This window comes from Camelus bactrianus, chromosome 4, assembly GCF_048773025.1.
Source record: "Camelus bactrianus isolate YW-2024 breed Bactrian camel chromosome 4, ASM4877302v1, whole genome shotgun sequence".
Classification (NCBI taxonomy): domain Eukaryota; kingdom Metazoa; phylum Chordata; class Mammalia; order Artiodactyla; family Camelidae; genus Camelus; species Camelus bactrianus.
In genome coordinates, this window is record NC_133542.1 from 102459582 (window position 1) to 102480755 (window position 21174).

The window sequence follows — 21174 nt, forward strand, 5'->3', positions numbered from 1 at the left end:
TATTTTAATGCTCGTGATTTTTCTTTAGAGTATTTCATATTTTCTACATCTGCAATTATGTCATCTTTTAATAATGACAGCTGTACTCTTTGGGTTCCAATCTTTGTAATTTTAATAATTTTTTATGTTGTACTATGTGTTTTCTCTAGTTGAATAGAAATAGTGTTAGTGGATGTTCAGGGAAAGATAATGTAGTATTTGGCCTATAGGTATGAAGTTAGAGGGTTTTTTTTTTTAAAGATACTTTGCTCAGAGTAAGAATTTTGTGTTTTTGTTGCTACTTAGCCTTATGCTTCCATATATGTATGTATGATTTATCTCCAAGACACACTGGTTTGTAAAAATACAATGGTTATAAAATACAGAGGTTTTATTAAAATTGCTGTCTAAATGATACATTCATGTACATATATACATATACATACATATGAATATATATGAAAGGTATTTAAGAGATGTGCGTGGAAGGATGTACAAGAAAGTATGTCGGTGTTTATGTCTCCCAAATGGGTTAGAAAGTCTTAGAGTGGAGCTAATTTTTATTCTATACCCTTTTGTATGTGTACATTATACGTAATCCTTTTATTTTTTTTCACAGATATGATCCTAACGAGATACCTTATTAAAAAAGTCCATACCACAACATAATGTGTACCTTGTAGTGATAAATATAGGAAATTTCATTTTTCATTAGCATTTTGACTTAAATTCTTACCGAGCCCTCATGATACGCTGGGAACTCTAACAGTCACCTTACACTTTGTAACTCACGTTCATATAAAAATCCTGGAAAGAAACATCCTTCAAGTTCTCAGAATGTCATCTTGCATGTATTGGGTGATGGGCATATTATGTTTTATTTATATACTTTCAAATTCTATCAAATTTCATTAATTATTAAAATTCAAATGAACACTTTAGGAAGCATCAGTTTACCATTATGCTTAATGGGAGTAGACAATAGGCATCTCTGGTTTGTGCGGACAGTTTATGATTTCTGTTTTCCAGGGAAGAAGAGTAGTGTGATGATTGCTTTGTACTGGAGATTTACTTTGCTGATGTTTGAAGCCATCACATTTGAGGTTCTGCTTAGACTTGGGCAGATGATGATGTTATTTGTCATGGTTTTTATCTGTATGCACAGGCACCTCTTCTGTCTTAGGTCCAATTGTCATAGTTGTTTAGCATCTGGAAAAGCATAGGATTTTGAGATTGATGCTTTTATGTGGAAGTTTGCTATGTCTCACAGCCACAAAATACTGCAACCCATGCTTCTCTGGCCACCACTGCCCAAGATTTGTTAAGGAGAAGATACAGAATGATCATCATAAACACGTTTTTCACTCAGTGGGAGGGATGGAGGGGAGTCATTCACTGTGCATGCCAGTCACTGTGTAGCTTTCTAATCTCATGTCGAAAGGATGCAGCTAAAGCCCCCTGTACATGAGCAACTGTCTCATCCAAATCACACAGCGTGATTATAGGTATTGTACAACTGTATTTATCTACCATGTTTGAAACAGTATCAACTCATTAAAACTAGCTAACCCATCAGCAGTTGACAGCTATGATTTAAGCAAAGATGCTTCTCCTTAAGCTTAGGGAGCACCACAGAAACTGAGAAGAGGAGATGGCTGCAGTACATTTCTCAAAACCCTCCTTCTGGTTCTCTGTCCCTTCATTTTAACTGAAGGTGTAAATTTTTTTATTCTGTGGAAATGCAAATATTGTTCTACCACCTGCTTATATCTGCTTTCCTTGGATCTGATTTGCCACTGGGTTATAACCACTGCGCTTTGCTTGATAATAACCTGGACTCTTTTTTGGAGAAAATGACTTCTAGTGCCATTGCTGAAAAAGCCTTTTCCTCTACGACTTGTCATGTCTTATGGTTGCCAAGCATGTTTTGTTTGATCTTAATTATTGCTTCAGGCAAAACATGTGGACTCCCTTCCTTGTTTTGAGCCACAGCAGATCAAGGTTCTGTGATGACGGGTAAACCTGAAGCCTTCATAAAACTGGGGGTTTTGTGTGAACTCTTCTCATTTTGCAACTGTCTTTTTTTTTTTTTTTTGTCATGGTTCATCATTGCTGCCTCATGCTGTGTAGCCTCATGCTGTGTAGCCACATGGCCACCAGAATGACACTTACCATTACAAATAAGAACCCAGCTTGAGTTCCTACCTGCATTTGTAGGGGGAGAATGTTTGAGGGAGAACTGAAAAGAAAACCAATTGATTTTATAACAGATTTTAAGGTGTTCCATGTACTTTCATTCATATTTCATTACTTAAGGTCTTACTATACACATACTGTTTTTTAAATATATTTCAGAAAGGAACTTTGATAAGTAATAATTGGAAAAATATATAAAGAATGATTTAATGACCAATAGTGATGGCTGACATGTAATTTATTAATCTCTTTTAAAAATAGTAAAAGAGAGCAAAAGGAAATAAAACAAAAAGTGACTTAGATGATGCAATATGACACTGTCTATATCAAATTGTATATGTATGTATATAATATATACGTATATCATATTGTATGTGTATGATGCATATGTGTATGTAACTTACATCCATGCTGTTTAACAATTAGAATATTTATCACACCCTTTTATGCAATTCTAATTATAAAGAATAAGAGTACTTTACTCTGAATAGGAGATTACTAAAAATTTTATACATTTGTATCTTTTTCACATCTTCTACAATGACTGTATCTTAACTACTACAACCAAATCTATGTTTAAATCGAAACTGTTATCTTGGGTATTATGTAGAAGTCACTTAAAACACAACAAAGCAGAAAATTAAACACATGCATACACACATGCAAAAACGGTTATTATATACACTGAACTGTGCAAGAGATAGTTCAGGATAGTCAGGCAATGCATAATATACTTAATCCATTCAAGTTTTGTGGAGTTCCTACATTTTCTACATTAGGTATGTATTATATAAAATGAGGTAAATAAGGTTATTTGACAAAGGGATAAATTTAAACTCATAGAAATCATTCTGACAAAAGGGATGATGTGAGGTTAATTCAAACTCCATTAACGCTAGGAAGATCAATGTAAGGTGATCATTTTTGTAGGGAAGTACTTGACCAGGAGATTTAGTAGTTGGAGATAATTACACAGGTGAAAGGTGGTTATTATAAAAAATATAGCCCCAAAGTAGGGCAGACAGATTTCAAACAATTTAGAGGAAAGATAAAAGAGTCTGGGGCATGAGATACTGTCAAGATAAGTGATGTAAGTTTTCTGAAGTGAGTTCTACTTCAGTGTCTTAGATGACCTCAAAGAAGAGGCACATAGAGGTTCTAAAAAATGCAAGTTCTGAGAGAGGTCTATTTAATTTTTTTTTTAATGATTAGGTGAAAATAATAGAAAGAAGGAGAGTCAAATGAAGGTTTATGTAAGAGAAATTTATTTATGTATATGTCCATATTTTTTGCTATATATATCCAGGACCTGTCCTAACTACATGTATACATTCCTTTAAAATGGCTTCAGAGATAGAACATCTTAATGATTTATTATTACAACTCATAAAATGTCTCTCTCTTGAGGCTGCTAAGTAATTTATCAACCTCAAAAAAGTTTAGACTTTTCAGCAATGAGAAATTAAGACTTGTAATAATACTAAAAGGTAGTTCCAACCCAGAGTTTTCCTAAGTCCATCACTTTCAATTTTTATATCGAAAGAAATCCACAAATTCATTTTAGGATAATTTAAGTGCAATTTTCCAGTGAATGCTACGGTCATTGGAAATCATCGTTTGGTAAAAATTGCTTATGCCTAAAGGCGGATAAGGTGTGGATGGAGCCAGAAGAAAGTTTCTTCTGATTCTTTTCATTATGTATTTTTTTGATAATTGTGTTAGTATGAAGTTAAAACTACCTAGCTTCTATCTTTACTGGACTATGAGTTTAGAACTTTGCTGTGCTAATCCTTATGTTCAATTTTCCCTTGATTTTCACTGTTTTCATCTTTATACCAGCTGTGCTCAGTAAATGTTAAATTGAAAACATAAAAAGAGAGTCATTTATTTAACATAGGAGTTTACGAACATCTGCACTCACCTTAACAAAGCAATGATTTTATGTATAAGATCCAGTGACTGCCAAAAGGAGTTGAAGGTTTTAAATATTCGCATTGCGTAGTTTCTGCCTACAGTGGTTTTCACACCAGATTCTGTGTCACTGAGAGAATTTGGGACACCGAAAGCAATTAAAGATAAACTACCTGATGTTGCAGCCAGATTGCCACCAGGAGCGGTGCTTAAGCGATTTTAGCAACGCGGGTGTGCGTGTGTAATGACGCCCCCTTAGAACTCTTCTTAGACGTTACCCAGTGTGCATGTAACGCAGCATAATTCCGCAGGTAGAACGCAGACTTTGTCTTTATCTTTTTTCAATTTAAATTTTATCATCAAATTATCTTTTTTTTGTGGCATTATACAGAAGAGTATTGAGTTCATGCGGCTATGTACAGTTTAACGGATTCTGTAATTTCTGTTCTGTATAAAATTCCTGCTTTCTCTAATGGATTTCCTTTTCCAAATAGGATTGAAGAGGGCTGCAGTTGGAAAATGATACTCTAAGGATGTAACTAAAATCAATTTCGTCTGAGAAATGTTTATTTTTTGAAGTTAAATATAGTAAATCATCAAGCATATTAATTCACTTTATCTGCTTGTCTTCCTGGAGTTCAGAAATGTCTCACTATCTTTACAAAGAAAGTAAAAAAAAAACCCCAAAAACCAAAAAACCAAAAAACAAAACACAGGGATTAAATACACATAGGGAAGATTATCTAAATTGACTGTCTGTTCTTACCAGATTTCAGTCAATAAATTTGGGAACATCTAAATCTATTTAATGTCACCCTCTATTCATTTTCATATTTTTCACATGTGTGTTCTAATACATTCAGGTAGTTTATACCATGTTGATTATAAATATTATATTTAAAATTAACATTTATTTATATTTGCATAATTTCATTTATAATTGATGTCTCAGGTCTTTCTATATTGAAGACCAGTAGTCCACGACTGTGAAACAAATGTTTATAAATTCAGTAATTCATCATCAAAACTATTCTGACAGTATGAGTGGAGAATTTGGAATCTAATGGTTCAGTTGTGAAAATGGTATTAGCAGAGAAGAGGTGACCAGAAATACACACAGAGAATAACTTTCTGAGTGAAAAGTAACTCAAGATATCTCAACCTGATTTACTATAGTACATACTCCAGAAAAATTACTTTTTGAACTACATGGCCCAGTATATACATTTACATCATTTATTTTCATAGTTATAACAGCATTTGCTTATAAATCTCAAACATATCACAGGTGCACAGAAGCTAATATTTATCCTTGAATTAATTTTCCGTCTCCTTGTCTCCCGTTGTACTCCTTTTATACTTAATTCTTTTTTATATTTATTGCCACAATTTTTCTCTTGTTTTCTTAGTAAACGCTTGATGGATCTGCTTCTATTGCTGTGCTTACGTCCTTTTCTTTTTTTTTTTTTTTGAGGGTTGTTTTTTTAACATGTATAACTAAGATAAAAAAAGATGTTAACCCAACTTGTGAGTCTTTGTTTTCAAAATTGTGTTTAACTTCTCAACCTTTACGTGTTTGCTATATGTGTAATATACTTATGCGTGTATATGAGTAACCTCATTTTTTAAATCATTATTCATTCTTCTTGTAATTATTTGCTGACTGATTTGTGTTTTCTGAATTTGAGTACATTGACCCATTTTATTTATTCTGTGTTTCCTTCAATACCCTATCTTTAAGGGTGTCTTATTAAACATCCTATATCTATCTTTAACGATCTTAAGTATTTAACCTACATTTATACATGCTTTTGACAAATAATTAATAGTAATTAATAAGTGCATTTGCCGATAAAGAATAGAATCATGTTATCTGAGCTTGGTTTCTGCTTTAAACTCTCCTACTATCCCAAACCAGTTGATAAAAAAAAAAAAACTGATTCTTTTTTTTTTGGGGGGTTTTCATAACAGATTGATTTTTTAAAATGTTTTAATCAGTCATTATTTAGGCTTCAAGTTTTATTCATTTACTTTTGTTTACCACCCTTTTGAATCACAAATCTGTCTACTTGCCTATTTATTATATTTTCAAGAAATTATTTCAGAAATGGTTATTGGGTAATACCATTGTTGAGTCTGGCCTGTAAATAAATGACAATGTTTTGTTCCCTTGGACTTGGTTAACATACTGTCTGGACAGAGAACGTCACTTGTTTGCAAAAGTTTTTATGATTTGACTTCCCAGTGGTCTAGCATTCGCTTATTGATGAGAAATTGATGGAAATCTGATTCCATGTGTTTGTAGGTAAATCTTGTTGTTTTGTTCTTATACTCCTGTAATTTTATTGAATTTCTTTCCTGTTTGAAGTCCTCAAATTTCATTGGCTTGTACATTAGGATGCTTTAGCTTCAGAAGATTTTGTGATATTATGTCTTTATTTCTTCATTGTCACCCCTCTATTGTCACCTTTTGGAACGCCTAGTTCTCTATCTTCTTGTGTCTTTGCTGTGCTGTCTGAGGTGGTCCCACAGCTGATTGGCCATGTGAGTTCCGTTCTTTTCCAGGTTTTGAAATTTTTTTCATGAATATTTATCTGTAAAAAACCAGAAACTATCTTGAAAACATAACTCCCAATCATATATCTTTATTTTTCTTCTCATAATTTCTATATAAGTTAAATAGCATATTAATAAATTTAAAGTTCCTTTTTGATTTCCCTCAGTTTCCTTAAAGGGAATTTTTCATCTAGTTTGATAAAAATTCTTCCAGTTAGAATTTATTTATTTTACTAATTTGATTTTTCATAATTAATTCATTATATTACCTATTAATATTTTAAATATCTATAGGTATATTTGTGTATATTTTTCCAGCAGATTAACATTTTTATTTAGGATTATCTGTTGAAAGCCTATCCACATGGGTAAACATATTTTAATATATAACATTCTATTTTATATTTTGCATAAATTGTATTCTTAATTTCCCCAAATATAGGTTACTTCTATTTCATATCATATTTGGGGAAATTATGTAAATTAGTACTAGTAATTGTAAAATATGTAAAGTAAATTATGTAAATTAGTAAAGTGAATGTTAGTACAAAATATGCTATTAGTAAAATAAAGTACAATTAGTCATTTAAAGCAATAATAATTTTGTCCTCATCAATTTGCTATTTGAGCAGGGCCTAGCAGGAACAGCTTGTTCTTGCTTTAGTCGGCCTTACCTAGTGTACACAAAGGCCAGAGTTTAAATCACCCCCAGGTTTTCTTACTAACGTGTATAGTAATTGCTGCTGTTTGTCAATGGGACCTTAGTAGGGGTCCTCAACGTGACCTCTCCATGTGGCCTCTGCTTCCTCAGAACATAATGTCTGGGTTCCAAAAGATGTACATCCCCAATTGGGGAGGATAGAGCTCAGTGATAGAGCATTTGCTTAGCATGCACAAAGGTCCTGGGTTCAATCCCCAGTACCTCCATTATAAATAAATAAATACATAAATACATAAACTTAATTATCTCCTCCTCAAAAAACCCCCAAAGTCCCCATAAAACAAAAAACCATGCATCTCCAAAGAGAGAAAGCCAAGTGGAAGCTGAATTGCCTTTCTAACTTGTTCTAAGACTTCACTCAACATCACTCCTGCTGTATTCTTTTTATTAATTTGAGTCTCCAGAGCTGTTCACCCTAGATAGAGAGTACCAAGGTTCTGGAAGAGAAGACTGGATTGAAATATTACTGTAGACATGATGAAAAAGATAATCTGAGGCAGTCTGCCTTCTCATCTAAATATCTTTTTATCTATCCCACATGCTCAATACAATCACCTTGTGTCCTGACCCCGCACCCCAAAACCTCATCCCATCAGGTTATCACGCTCAGGCGGAGGTTCGGCATCATATGATCTAAATCTGGACCAGCTGTGGATGAACTTTGTCGGGTGTGGTACATCTGTTGCAGCGCTGTTGACTCTTTCTCAGTCTGAAAATCTGTGAACTAAAAAGGCAAGTGATATGTCCCTGTAGTGAACGTATAGTAGAGAGACAGGCATGAGGTAACTGTGATAGCCATTCTTTCAAAAAAGGAGGAAAGTGAGGCGCTTGGTAATCACTGGTCCTAGCAATTCTGAAATCCAACTGAGCACTGGTTGCGAGTCCCTTGCTTCCCTGATCACAGCTCGGACCCTCCGTGGGTCTTTGCACTATAAGCTTTTGTTTTCACCTCATGAATCATCCTCCCTTTCCCGTGAAAAAGTATTTATGTTTGCAACTAAGTAGTGTTTCAGCCTATTTCCTGCCTATGTTAGTTGAGAAGTGCCTCTGTTTGCTGTTACTGCCTTTATTTTTAATGTCCTTGTCCTTTTACTACAGGCTGATATAACTTGATTAAAAACTTCATGGGTTTATACTATTCAGTTCTAATACAATCCTTTAGGCAAAAGCCACACCCAGAAACTTCTTTAGAATGAACTCTTCTTCATTCAGTACTTTAAAGATGCACCGTTGTCATCAGGCCTTTATCTTTTCTTGTCCACGAGTCCATGAATTAGTTCTATCATTGTCCCTCTATGTGCAGTTAGCCTTTTCCTCTGGATTCTTTCTTCATTTCCTTTCCTTTCCTTCCCTCCCTTTCCTTCCCTTCATTCCTTCATTTCCTTCATTTCTTCCTTCCTGTCTCTCTCTATTCTTTTTTTACTTTTTGAAGTTTTACAGGGTATAGATATCTGTGTATCAGTCTTGCTTACTATTCACTGAGCTTCTGTAGTTCTAAATTAATAAACATTTGGCAGTTACGTCCTCAATTGTTTCCTGTCCTATTTAATCTTTTTCTTTCTATGCTCACCTGATATTGTCCCTCTTTGACCACTTGATATTGCCCTACAAGATGGTAAGTAATTATTTCACTTGTTCTCACCTTTTCTTTCTCTCTTTTGCAAAGAATCTATTTATTGATATCTCTTAAATTTCACATTCACTTACTTCTGTAGCTTCCAAACTTCTATAAGCTCGTTCAGTGAATTTTTCATTTCTGATTTTGTAATTTTAAGTTATAGAATTTCTCTTTCATTCTTTGTTACAGTTTCCATTTCTCTGCTACTTCTCATCTGTTTGTTCCTTTTGTCAATGTTTTCCTTTAGGTTTTTAAATAGATTTCTAGTATCTGTAAAACAGGTTCTTGTGTGCTAATCCTACTCTCTGTTTCATCATGATGTCTGTTTTCATTGACTGATTTTTCTTTTGATATTTCCCAACTTGGGAAATACACTGGGGATTTTTAATTGCATCCTAGACATTTTTAATGATTGAGTCTGAATTATGTTGTCTTCCTTTAAAAGGCATTGAGTTTTGTCATCAGCAGTCATTTAATTACTTTCAATTACTGGCAATATCCTTTGGATTTGTTATGCTTGGTCTTATTTCTTATTAGGGCTAGTCTAATTTTATTCTTAGTCCTGAAAGTTAATCATTACTCTAGTTTATGGTCTTTACTCATGAGGTAAGACTATTCTGGAATCTACATTTAATTCACAAGTAATTAGTTCACAAAGATGTTTACTCTCTAGATAGATGAGAATCAGTGCTCCCAGCCTTTAGCAGTATCCACCTTCATTTACTTCACAGCTTCTGAGGGCCAGCAGTCTCATAAGTAAAGACTCTTCTTATGAATGAGAAGCTCTCTGTCAAATACCGATTGGTGACTCCACACAGACTTCTGGTGTGGGGCCATTTTCCTTATGTCTCATGGCCTGCCTTGCACATGTTAGTTGCTTCAGCAGCAATATATAACTCCATCCTCTACCACCTCAACTCGGTGCATCCACTGTGTCCTGCTGGTGCTTTATGGTCCTCATCTGTGATCCAAAACATAGCTCCATGCAGGAAGCCAGAATGAACATGAAACTCACCTAGTGTGTTACCCTTCTCCATGAGTCATTGTCTTAAGCAGCCTTTTGAATAATAACTGAAAACCCAAGGATGCCTTCCTTACTTTGTCACTGGAGGGTTAGTTTGGAACCAGTTATGCTAGAAATAAATGATCTCATGTGAAAATTTTAGAGGTGAAGATTTCACATAGTTTCTAATTGAAAATGGAAATTTTTGAGTAAAACAATAAAATGACAATTGACTGTACAATATTCACAAAACTAACTAAGTTTAAAATCAATTGACATAATAAAATACCCCAGTGACACTCTGTTAAGGTAATAGCATTTATGTTCAAAGTCATTAAAACTTAACACAGAACTAAGATTTTTAAACCTCTACACACACACATTTTTACAGATATATACACACATGCATATGCACATACATATATGCATATATCTCTGTTTTTTTCAAACAATGAGCATACCAATATTTCACAACAGTGTTAAAAACTAACAACATTGATATCTGGATCATGAAACAAAAGAGGATGTGAGATGAATATGTCCTATTAATTTTTTAAGACTACTATGATTTGGGCTATAGTGATGACATTGATATTTATTTGACATTCTTCAAATAAACTCAAAAATATTTCTATCTCTAATCTAGTGTAATTTGTAATTTGTTACAGTGTATGTTTGCAGATTTAGCTGTTATTTTTTAATGAATAGGAGCGTGAAGTTTTACTGTGAGAGTATATGGGCTTTCAGATACTGTGGTCAAAGTTCAATTTATGTTAATTACATGAATTTGTATGTTCTTCAAATTATGGAAACTTCCTAAGCTTCTGTGTCATTTTACAAGTAGAAGTAATAATTGATGGTTCAGATGATTCTTAAGATTAAATGAGGTAATGCCTGTGAAAATGCCTGATAGATTGGCTGGCAAAGATGGTGCTGATGGTGTCTTTGTATTGTGATGAGTCAAGCTATTTTGTAAATCAGATAATAATTTTACGTGGGTAGATCACAATTGCAGGAATGGTTTATTTCCATTTTTCATTGGTCTGCATTTGCAATGGCTGAAAACTTTTTATTTTTAAGTGCATAAAATCACTCCCTTGTAATATCCATTCATACCATTGATCAACTTGTTAAATATCTTCAAAAAGTCATTGAGAAGAATCAGTGGTGCTCCAGAGTTGTCAAATTAAGCAGTGATTCTTTTTGTATATTGTAATGTGGTGGAAATCCATGGGAAGGTGAATTGTTGGTAGTATAATTATATTATATCCATATTGATTATCCTGATACACTCTTTCCCTGATGCTGTCTGATATTATTCAGTAAAACCCACGTATCTGGGAAATCTAAGGCACAGAGATCAAGTAGGTCTAGAATACATAATGTCAGAGCCAGAATTTGGAGGTAGACCTGGAGCCTAGGTTATAGTTATGTCATTTCTATATGTGCCAGGATCCATAGAAAGGAGTATTAAAAGTCTGGGTTGCACGGAGAAGCACTAAGGAGAAAACAACGCATTTGGACAAACTGATAGATGGTCAATATTTTACGTATGGAAGAACATAAAACATCTGTGCTCAAATGTAATTCAGAGGTTGAGGTCATGTGACTGCTACCACTTGAAAAATAAGCTCTCTCTTTCCTGATACTAAAATCTGTAGGGGCAGTATCTTTTCAATGCCAGTAGCAAAACAAATACCTTTATCTCATGCTATCTCCATAAAAAAAATTCATTAGTATTTCTCATGGGTGGTAATTAAATATTTAGGACAGGTAGGATTTTTAGTTCTGGAGGTATTGAGTTACCCTGAGGTTTGTTCAGTTATCCAAAGGTTTATTTCCTTCCAGTTTATTTCCTGTGAAAATGATACACATTTTATACTATGGCTAAAAATTTGTGAAGAAAAGCAACAGAAGAGGACAAATATTATGTTTCTACCAACTCGTATTTTTTGAGCTCTCGAAAAAGGGAGTTGAATAATAGATTTGCTGAACTTGAAGGGAAAGTTTTTTCCATGTTAAAGATTGAAATGTAAGTTGCAAGCATAATTCTGGTTTACTGCACATGTGTAGCGAATTTTTAAGGAACAAGTTTATTACATCAAGGACAGCATGAGTCAATGGTTTTAAGGGATTCAATCATAACCATGAAAAATCTGCACTGTGATATATTGGCTGTGACAGGTCTCGCAAAGCGTCGTGTAGAACTTGCTGAATTGTATCATTGAAGGCCACAATCCTTAGAACAGAGGAAGTTCTTTAAATGTAGGTCATTGTGTTCTTTTGTATAGTCAGATAGAAGTATCCAGAGAGCTCTTAGGATGCTCAGACAAGGAAAGTGAAAACCTTATTATTAATTCATTGTAAGATATAATTCATGATACTTACAGTGTAAGCGACCCGATTATCTTAATGTCAGTTAATAAAGAGTGAACCTTCCAAAGTCTGGGGTTTCAGTTGTTTATAATAATATATTTGATATGAAAAAGTGAGCTACTCACAATAGTACTTGGAGTTCTATTTTATCTGTTCCAGAAAGTAGTGTGGTTTGAACAAGCAGGGTAATAATGATGTTGATAGTATTGTAGTAACAGTAGTAGTAGTAAAAAGAAAAGCCCACATTTATTGTGCATTTCACGTGTATGGATTAAAAACATTTAATGTTGGCCTTAAATGTACCTATGAAGGGTAGGGTAAGATTCTGGAGAGAACAGAAGCACATAGAGATTTTTGGTGACCGGCACCTTCTCTTTCTAAAGGAAGTTAGCAATCCTCTCAATACTGGCAAGTGATCAGGTGTTGTCAGCTTTGTCTGGGCAGAAGTCATGGTTGCAGGACAGAGATTCCCAAAGGTCAGACAGACCAAAGTAATTATACTAAAGATTTGCAGGGCTGCTAATGCGCTGATAATTTTCTTATAAGTTATTTGTTTAAGTATGAACTTGTATCAGAAGGCAACTAAGAAGCGGAAGCAGAATATATGGAAAGAACAACAGCATTTTTTTTTTTTAACATGCTTGCACTGCCAAGAACCCTGAAATTGTAGTTCAGGACCCACTGGAGGAAGAGGAAGAATTCCCGTTAAACATATCAAGCTTCCCTTTTAAAGAATGTGCTTTTTTTTTTTTTGTTTTTGCTTTTCAATTCCATATATAATTGAGATCATACAGTAGTTGTCTTTTTCTGATTTAATTCACTTAGCATTATAATGCTCTCAATTTCATCCATGTTGTCACAAATGGCAGGATTTCTGACTTTCTCATGCCTGAATAATATTCCATACATATATGCGTGTATGTACAATTTTCTTTATCCACTCATCCATTGATAGACACTTATGTTGTTTCCTTGTCTAAAGAAACAGAGAGTAAAATGGTGGTTGACAGGTCCTGGCAGGTGGGGGAAATGAGTAGATGTTGGTCAAAGGGTAAAAAATTCCAGTTATAAAATGAATAAGTTCTGAAGATCTACTATTCAGTGTGACCTACACCATATTACATTCTTGAAATTTGCTAAGACATTAGATCTTAAACATTCTCATCCCACATGCAGACAAATGTAATTATGTGAGGTGATGTGTTAACTAAGTTCATCGGGGTCATCATTTCACAGTATTTTTGTGAATCAAATCATCATTTTGTATACCTTAAACATAAAAAATATACCAGTCTTATATGTCAATTGTATCTCAGTAAATCTGGAAATAAAAAGAACACAGGAAGGCAGGACTCTTTAAAACAGATTCCAATAGTGTGCACTGGACATGCCAACATCCCTTCTTTATGTGTCTGACTTACTTCTTATTTAATAAAGAAAATGAAGCAGTGCAAATAAAATAATTGTTTAATGACAGAAAGAGGAATGTGGTTAGCTACACTCTAGGAACAAAGGTGAGAGAGAGGCACAGTGAAGCCTTAACAAAAACTTAACCTGAGTCTGGTTTAGCGCAGACATGATGGAAGTGAAGTAGTCATTCTCTAGCAGGGAAAAGGGCAAAACTTTCTTCAAGAAAAGTAACATAACCCAGATTCTTAAAAAATGAAAATAGGATGTAACATTCATTAAAATAATTTCTAGACATGTCAAAAAACAGAAAAATTTTGCTAAAAACAGGAGAAAAAGAAGGTAAAGAGGAATGGACCATTAAGAAATCTAGATACTGAAATATCAAACCAGGACTTGAAAGGCATTATTATTAATGTATTCAAGTAAATAGAGTAAATAAATGGCAGAGATGAACAGACAGGTAATTTCACCAGTGAATTAAGTTTATTAAAGTATGTAAGACTTTTTGAATGACATGTAGTATCTCAAATCAAATATTAGACCCATGAGAAAATAAGATGGGTTGCCTGGAAGACAGATCTGTTGAGAATATTCAACTGAAGCACAGTGAGGTGGGAGGAAGGAGAAGTCAACATAAGACAGATGTGAGAAGATGGTGTCAGAGAAAATGAACAGGTTCACTTGCATAGACGGGATTAAACTGTTGGGCTATTACCTCAGGTATAATGAGAAGTTACTGAGAAGTGTTACACTTTGGAGCAGATGACCAGATTTATGTTTTTGCAGATTCCTCTGGCTGCTGTGAAGACGGTAGGCAAGGGAGCCCACTTAGAAGCCCAGCGTGGTGGTACAGGTAAGCGGTCCCAGCGATTTGGATTACGGGCTGGCCGTGGAGGAGCTGGTTGGCTAAAGCTTGAAGAGTGAGTTTCAGGGATTGATCATGGATTGGATATGGGAGAAAAGGAAGTAATGGCAATAATGGCTCTAGAAAGTTATAAGAGAATTCCTTCTTTAAAGATTCAGAGTCAATATGTTTAACAAATCATTTAAGGGGTAAAATATGAATAATAACCTTTTCTTGCTTGATTTTAAAAACTGTATTTCTATAAGTTTTAATTAAAACCTTTAACTATTTAAGTGTAAAGTTGTTTTAGGTATAATTTTCCCTTAATGTATGCTTAGTTTTATGTACTCTTTAAATGAAAAACTCTGGATAGCATCTTCAATCTATGATCTGTGTTTCTATTGTCATAACCATGTTCTGTTCATGGCAAGATTTATACTCTGTGTGTGTGTGTGTGTGTGTGTGTGTGTGTGTGTAATATATACTTAGTGTGCATTGTATACCCCATTAAAATAATCCAAGGATAACATAAAAAGCGGTATTTGGGTTTTAATGTATCTATTTTTTATTGCTGTTTATTTTTCTCTGTCAATATCTGTAGTCTTTTTCTGTGTACCAGCTGTAAGCCATATATCCTTAAAAACACTGTTTCTTTCATCCAGAAATGTGGTTGTATCAATGCCAACTGCACTTCCTATAATACTGTCTCCTGATGCTTTGCTAAAATGATGAAAGTCAATTATGGCTTGAAAAAAATGCAAAAAAATAGGAAAACCTTAGGAACTGGAAGAATACTGGCACTTTGATTATGTCAACTATTTGGATGGAGAAATAGAAAGAGAGAGAAAAGAGTAGATAAGGGAAGAAGAGAAAAGTGAGAGAAAAATCTGAATAGGCTCCTAACTAGAAAGCTCAAAGATTGCACTAACCTGGCAGACATACCTGGGTATTTGTGTGTATTTTAGACAATTCTACAAGCAGGAGTGAGAACAAGGGATAAAATGTGGTGTGAAAAAGAGACATTGAAACACAATTTTTTCAGGCTAAACTTTCTCAAATAGAAGTCATTTATGGAGTTCAGTGGGTGCATACAGCTTTATGCTGTACCTGATATGAGATATAATCTACAAGGAAGAAAATAATTTGACCCTATTTTTCAGGCCTTGGTATAATAAAGGCTTCCCTGCTGTCCCCATTATCACAATAGCTTAAATGAATTTTCCACTCATTATCTGCCAACTAGGAGGTAATTGGATCTAAGAAAGAGAAAGCAAGTATGTATTATTGCAGGAGAAAAGCCAGAGAAGTTCTTTATGTTGGCATCCTGCCTTCTGGAGAAATGCAGGTGACAGCAGGGTTTTCTAGGCACTTTCATAGCTTCTTGGGGCTGATGGATAGTTTGCAGCAGGCAATTGTGGACAAGATGCAGAAACTCAAATAAATGTTAGCTGTTGGTAGCCCTAATAATGAATATCATGAAAGGCTATAGACATTATTTTCCAAAAACTAATTTTAACAGTTCTGTAGAGGTTACCCAAAATAGTGAGAGAGTTCCTGGACCATGGTGGAAGCAGATTCTTTAGATAGTTTGATGTCTTTGTCTGAACTGTAATCTAAAGCACAAGTTTGCTATAATTTGATACTGTTATTATTATTATTTTTTTGCTTTCGTATTAGGTTCTGAAAGCTCTATCCCCAAATGGAACTATTTTTTCCTGTCTCTGGTTGCAAAAGGTGATTTCAGTATCACTCCTACTTGAGTGGTAATCAGGAATGCCTCAAATATGAATCTACCCTAAGTAGTTGCAGTTAAGCAAAAGAAAATCATAGTTTGAAATAATCATTTGAAAGTACCCACTCAATGATGGTATGGTAAATATGCAGATCTCTAAATCAATGCCTCTATCTAACTGTAAAAGGAATCCAGCCATTATAGAACCTACAGAACCATGGAAATATAATGTGTATATATAAACATACATCTTTTTTCTATAATTACAAAAATAAATGCATTAACTATGTTGTTATAAACCATTAAAAAGTAGTTATGTATTAAGTTAGTATTTTATAACTATCAGATTATGCATCTAAAAACATCTGTTAGTAGGTTTTATAAGTATTGGGGCTTATTCAATTACCACATTGCTTCAAAAGTATTTTCTAAACCCATCTTTCCAGGTCTCAATGACTGTTTATTCCTACTATATGCTTAATCTGCATATAGCCTTTCTAAAAAATAAAATCTGATGGAGAAATTCAGGAAGGTTCCCTACTGCTCCCAGATCAAGTCCCAACTCCTCACCATGGTTTACTTGTTATTATAAGGTTATTAAAGATATTCCCCAATTCTGTCTGTCCATGCTCATCTTATATCTCACACTGTAGCTCAGGGCATCTGGAACTGCCCTTCTATCTGCTTTAGTTAGAAAACTAAAACCCCTCTACACATTAAGTCATGCAAACAGACACTGCAGTGGGGGCTTAGAGAGAATAGTTCTCTATTCAACCAGATAAGCTGCAGTTTAGACTCAGCTGGAATATCCATTATAAACCGAATGCAAACTAAATGCACCAGTACCTACATACACACACAGACAAACATATATATTATTTTTAAAAGTAGGCAAACACTTTATATTTGTATAGGCTGGATGCTGTGTGGATAGGGACCTGTCTTTATTTGCTCACCTTAGTAAAATGCCTGATCACAGAAGGTCCTCGGTAAAAATTTGTTAAATCACTGAATATATAAATTTAATGCCCAAAATTCTTGCTCAGTATATAATTCTGGTTTTAACTTAGATTATGTTACCAGAATCCTGACTGTGTGCTGAAACAACCACCTTAATATGAATTTTCCTCTTCTCAGTCAAGTTGATTTTATACACATTTCTCAGGGGCAAACTGTAAACATTAAAAATACATAAAATGCTAAAGTCAGTACACTTGTTATTTGTATCAGTGTTAAAGCTTTTATTTTATCTTGTCAAACAGGTGATTAAAAATCACAATGAAGAGAGTGCATTTGATATTCTGAGCATGAAAATATAATGCTACATGTGCATTGATGGGTGAAAACCATGCTAAATATTTGATACACAATTGTATTTTACAATTACATATCATTCCAAGGCCACAAAGTGTTCTAATGCTTCCTTCTACGTTAAATTATTTTTAGTCATAGGAAATTCACTTTACTTTGTGCAAATTCCCTTTTCCTTCCAGGAAAAGTCACCATTTCTTTATTAGATGCTAAGATTTTGCTATTCATTTTAACCTACTTCAGAGTAGAAGTCCAGCAAAATACATTGATAAAATATTTTCGACTCTGAATTTTGTGATACAATAGGTTAAATTGCAATATTCCATATACATTTAAGTATGTGTGTCTCTCAGTGTAACTGAGTCATTTCACTGTGTGGTTGCCAGGTCTCTGGGGACATTTGCCTCATGCCCAGTACCTGCTGATCTCTCCTGAGTTTATCAGGGTAACTGAAATATTTGACTCAACCCATGGACCCTCAGAAGAATAATTTGAGCATATGAAGAAACGCCTGCAGTCCTTGCCCCAGATACCTCATTCCCTCACTAGCAGAACAGCTGCTTGACAAACACATGTTCGATGAATTTTACGGATGAAGGCAAGTGACAGTAAAGGGCCTGGGGTCAGATAGACCAGGGGTTGAAAATCAGCTTGTTACATATTTGCTGTGTGCTCTTAAAATTTAACTTCTCTCTTCTTAAAATGGGCAAAATTCATTGAGTTGTCTTGATAAATAGAAAAGATAATGGGCAAAATACACAGGTATTTTCATTATTAAAGTAAATAGTATGTGAGAAGCATAGGGAACATTGAGTGGCACATTGTAGCATATCTAAATATTTATTATTGATAGTGGTTCCATCCACCCCCTCTGTATAGTCAAACCAGCCCTTAGGCACCTTTTTTTGTCCCAATTTCTAAACCATTTATGAAGCCAATGATTTGACAGATGTAGGATTGGTGAGAAAGGCAAGACCTTGAGGAACCTCTCAGATCACAGCCCATGAGCAGGCACAGAACTGGCATTGAACCAAAACTGCTTTGGCTTCGGAGCATGGCTGTGATGTCTGCTTTGTCTGAATTCCCTGAGCATATCCAGAGTTAAGGAGCACAGGCCCTAGGTAGCCTGGATGAGCTCCATTTCCACCCTTCATAGATTCAAAGAAATTCCAGAACCTTTCTGTCTATGGTCTAAGAGAAGTTAAGACTAGGCTTCTCAATTCATGGTTGGTGGGGAAATTGGGCTCGTGGAAACTTTACACAGAAGAAAATACACTTTGCAGCCTGATTGTGAGGACCTGAGCGACTTAGTTAATCTGCCAAAATTAGGAAACGCAGCAGAAGTGGAGTCTTTGACCTCCGTGGCCTCGTTGGGAAGAAGGAGCTGACAGGTTTTCTGTGAGTCTTGCAGATAAAACCCAACTTTCTTTAGCCTCAGTTTTTCATCTGAAAATGGGTATCTTTCCTTAAAGCTCTAAAATATTTCTCTTGATTATAACATTCTATGAGATCAAACCCCAAATCCAACATGGATAATATAAAATAAATCCTGTGGAAGGAGCATGAAGCCGCCTACAGTGCACTCCTACAATCATGTGGACACTGGTGAGGACAGCGCTGAGGGACGGGGTGCGCTGAAGTGGGGGGAAGACTCTGGGAAGAGAAACCTGGAGGAAAGCCTCTACCTGGTGAAACGCGGAAACACCTGATAGGAATGTGTCGAAATGCTTCTTCACTGTTTTCCTTTAAACAGCACCTCTGGCCTGATTTCTTTGAAATCACCGGAAAAGAGGAACTGTTCTCTCAAGTTGATCGCAAAGCCTGAGGGCAAGTTGGAGGAGGATCTAAAATCTTGACCGTGAGCCCCAGGGAATATATATATATTTTTAATCAAGGGTGCGGTGTCGGGGATGTTACTGCTACTTGAATGCCAAGGAGTTTAAGTTGTAAAGCAGAAGCCTCCCTGGAGATCCCTGACAGCATCGGGCCCTGCTGCTGGTCACTTCTGTGGGTTTAGACTAAGGCTGTTCATAGGTAAACAGAACCCAGGCTACAGCCTGTGGGGGAACTCGGGCAAATCGTCACCTGTGATTCATTGGCTACAAAATGTCACCCTCACACTTTTTAAACATCGGGGGAAAACATTCCTCTCCTGAAAGGAAACAGCGCACAGGGTGAATTTGCTTATTTAATTGTCAAATCCCTGATGACCTGGTTTCCTGCTTTAGCTGGAAAAATAGAAGGAGTCACAGGTCTGTTTGTTAAAACATTCATACGCAGTATTGCTTAAAGATAAATAATGTGGGAAATGGTGATTTCCTGACAGTGCCTATAAATTTATTTTAATTGGGGAAGAGTATATACTAGATTAGCACCCTAAATTCCTTAGCGGAAGAGCCAAAACTATATATTTTTAGCAAATAATTGTTGACGGTGATTAGGTTCTGGTCTTGTTGCAGAAAGAATTCAGAGATGAGACATGGAGGTCAAGAAAGTAAAGTGAGGATTTATTAAGTGATTGGATGCTCTTAAGGGAAGAGAGGGCAGACTCAGGTCAATGGTTGGGCTGAGTTTCTTTGGCAGGCCGGTTCCATAGGGTGTAAAAATGAATGGGCAGAATGTTCATTGGGGAGGGAGGGGTTTGGAATTGTATTCTCTGATTTCCATCCCAGCTCCACCTTCCTGAGGGGAGAAGGGATTTTTGTCCTTATTTAGTCTGGATCTGAAGTGTCATGGTGTTGGCCCGTGATGGGTACTTCTAATCTGCAAGGCTATTTTGTTGAAATGAGGGCATAATGGGCCAAAGGTTACATTTGGATACTGGAGATTCCTGCCTTTTCCCTCTTTTCTTTGCCTGCCTCCAGGATACTTGTCACCCTCAAAATGAGTGATCTCTTATCAGTCCCAAGGTTCCTGCTTTTCTCTGTCTGCTCAAGGACCCCCATTGTTCACATGATGTATGGTTTCCTGCCATTTGGCCTGTGCCCCACTTTCTCACCTCATATCTTGCTGTCTGCCTGCTCTAACATATTTATGCTATATATTTATGGGAGGCATCCGAAGATTACACACACAGCTTTAACGATAAATTCATCATTCAAATACATCATTTGGTGTATTGATGGACACTAAATTCCCAAGACGTTTGCATTCTGAACCTTCCTTTTTCAAATGAAGAATAAGGAAATCCAACATGACATAACAGCCACTATATTAATCATCAATAAAATGTGATCCTACTTTATTCAGATTATTTAAGTAAATTCTCAAATTTCTTTTTGTTTGATGTAGTCATGAAAACATGTTAGAATGAGCTGGCACACCAGTTTTTTTGTCAGCATTGCATCTTTATAATAAGTAGCACATGGCATAAAAGGCAACGTCCGTATTTGAATGCTGTTGATCTGACAGAAAGGGTTGTATCTGTCAAGATGATCTGATTTAAAGTGTTAGGTTCTTAAATTATTGCTGTCCTTTTTGGTGTGTGTAATTTTTATACATACTAATTTTTGAATCT

General features: G+C 35.2%; 1 long non-coding RNA gene across 7 annotated transcripts in view; it reads left to right on the plus strand.

Moving 5' to 3' along the window:
- LOC141577567 (uncharacterized) overlaps positions 1-21174 on the plus strand; it is an 839800-nt gene that overhangs the window by 723214 nt on the left and 95412 nt on the right. For all 7 annotated transcript variants that reach the window (XR_012506829.1, XR_012506827.1, XR_012506830.1 and 4 more), the window contains one exon: positions 14557-14623. This is a non-coding gene — a long non-coding RNA (uncharacterized LOC141577567). The remainder of the gene's footprint in view (positions 1-14556; positions 14624-21174) is intronic.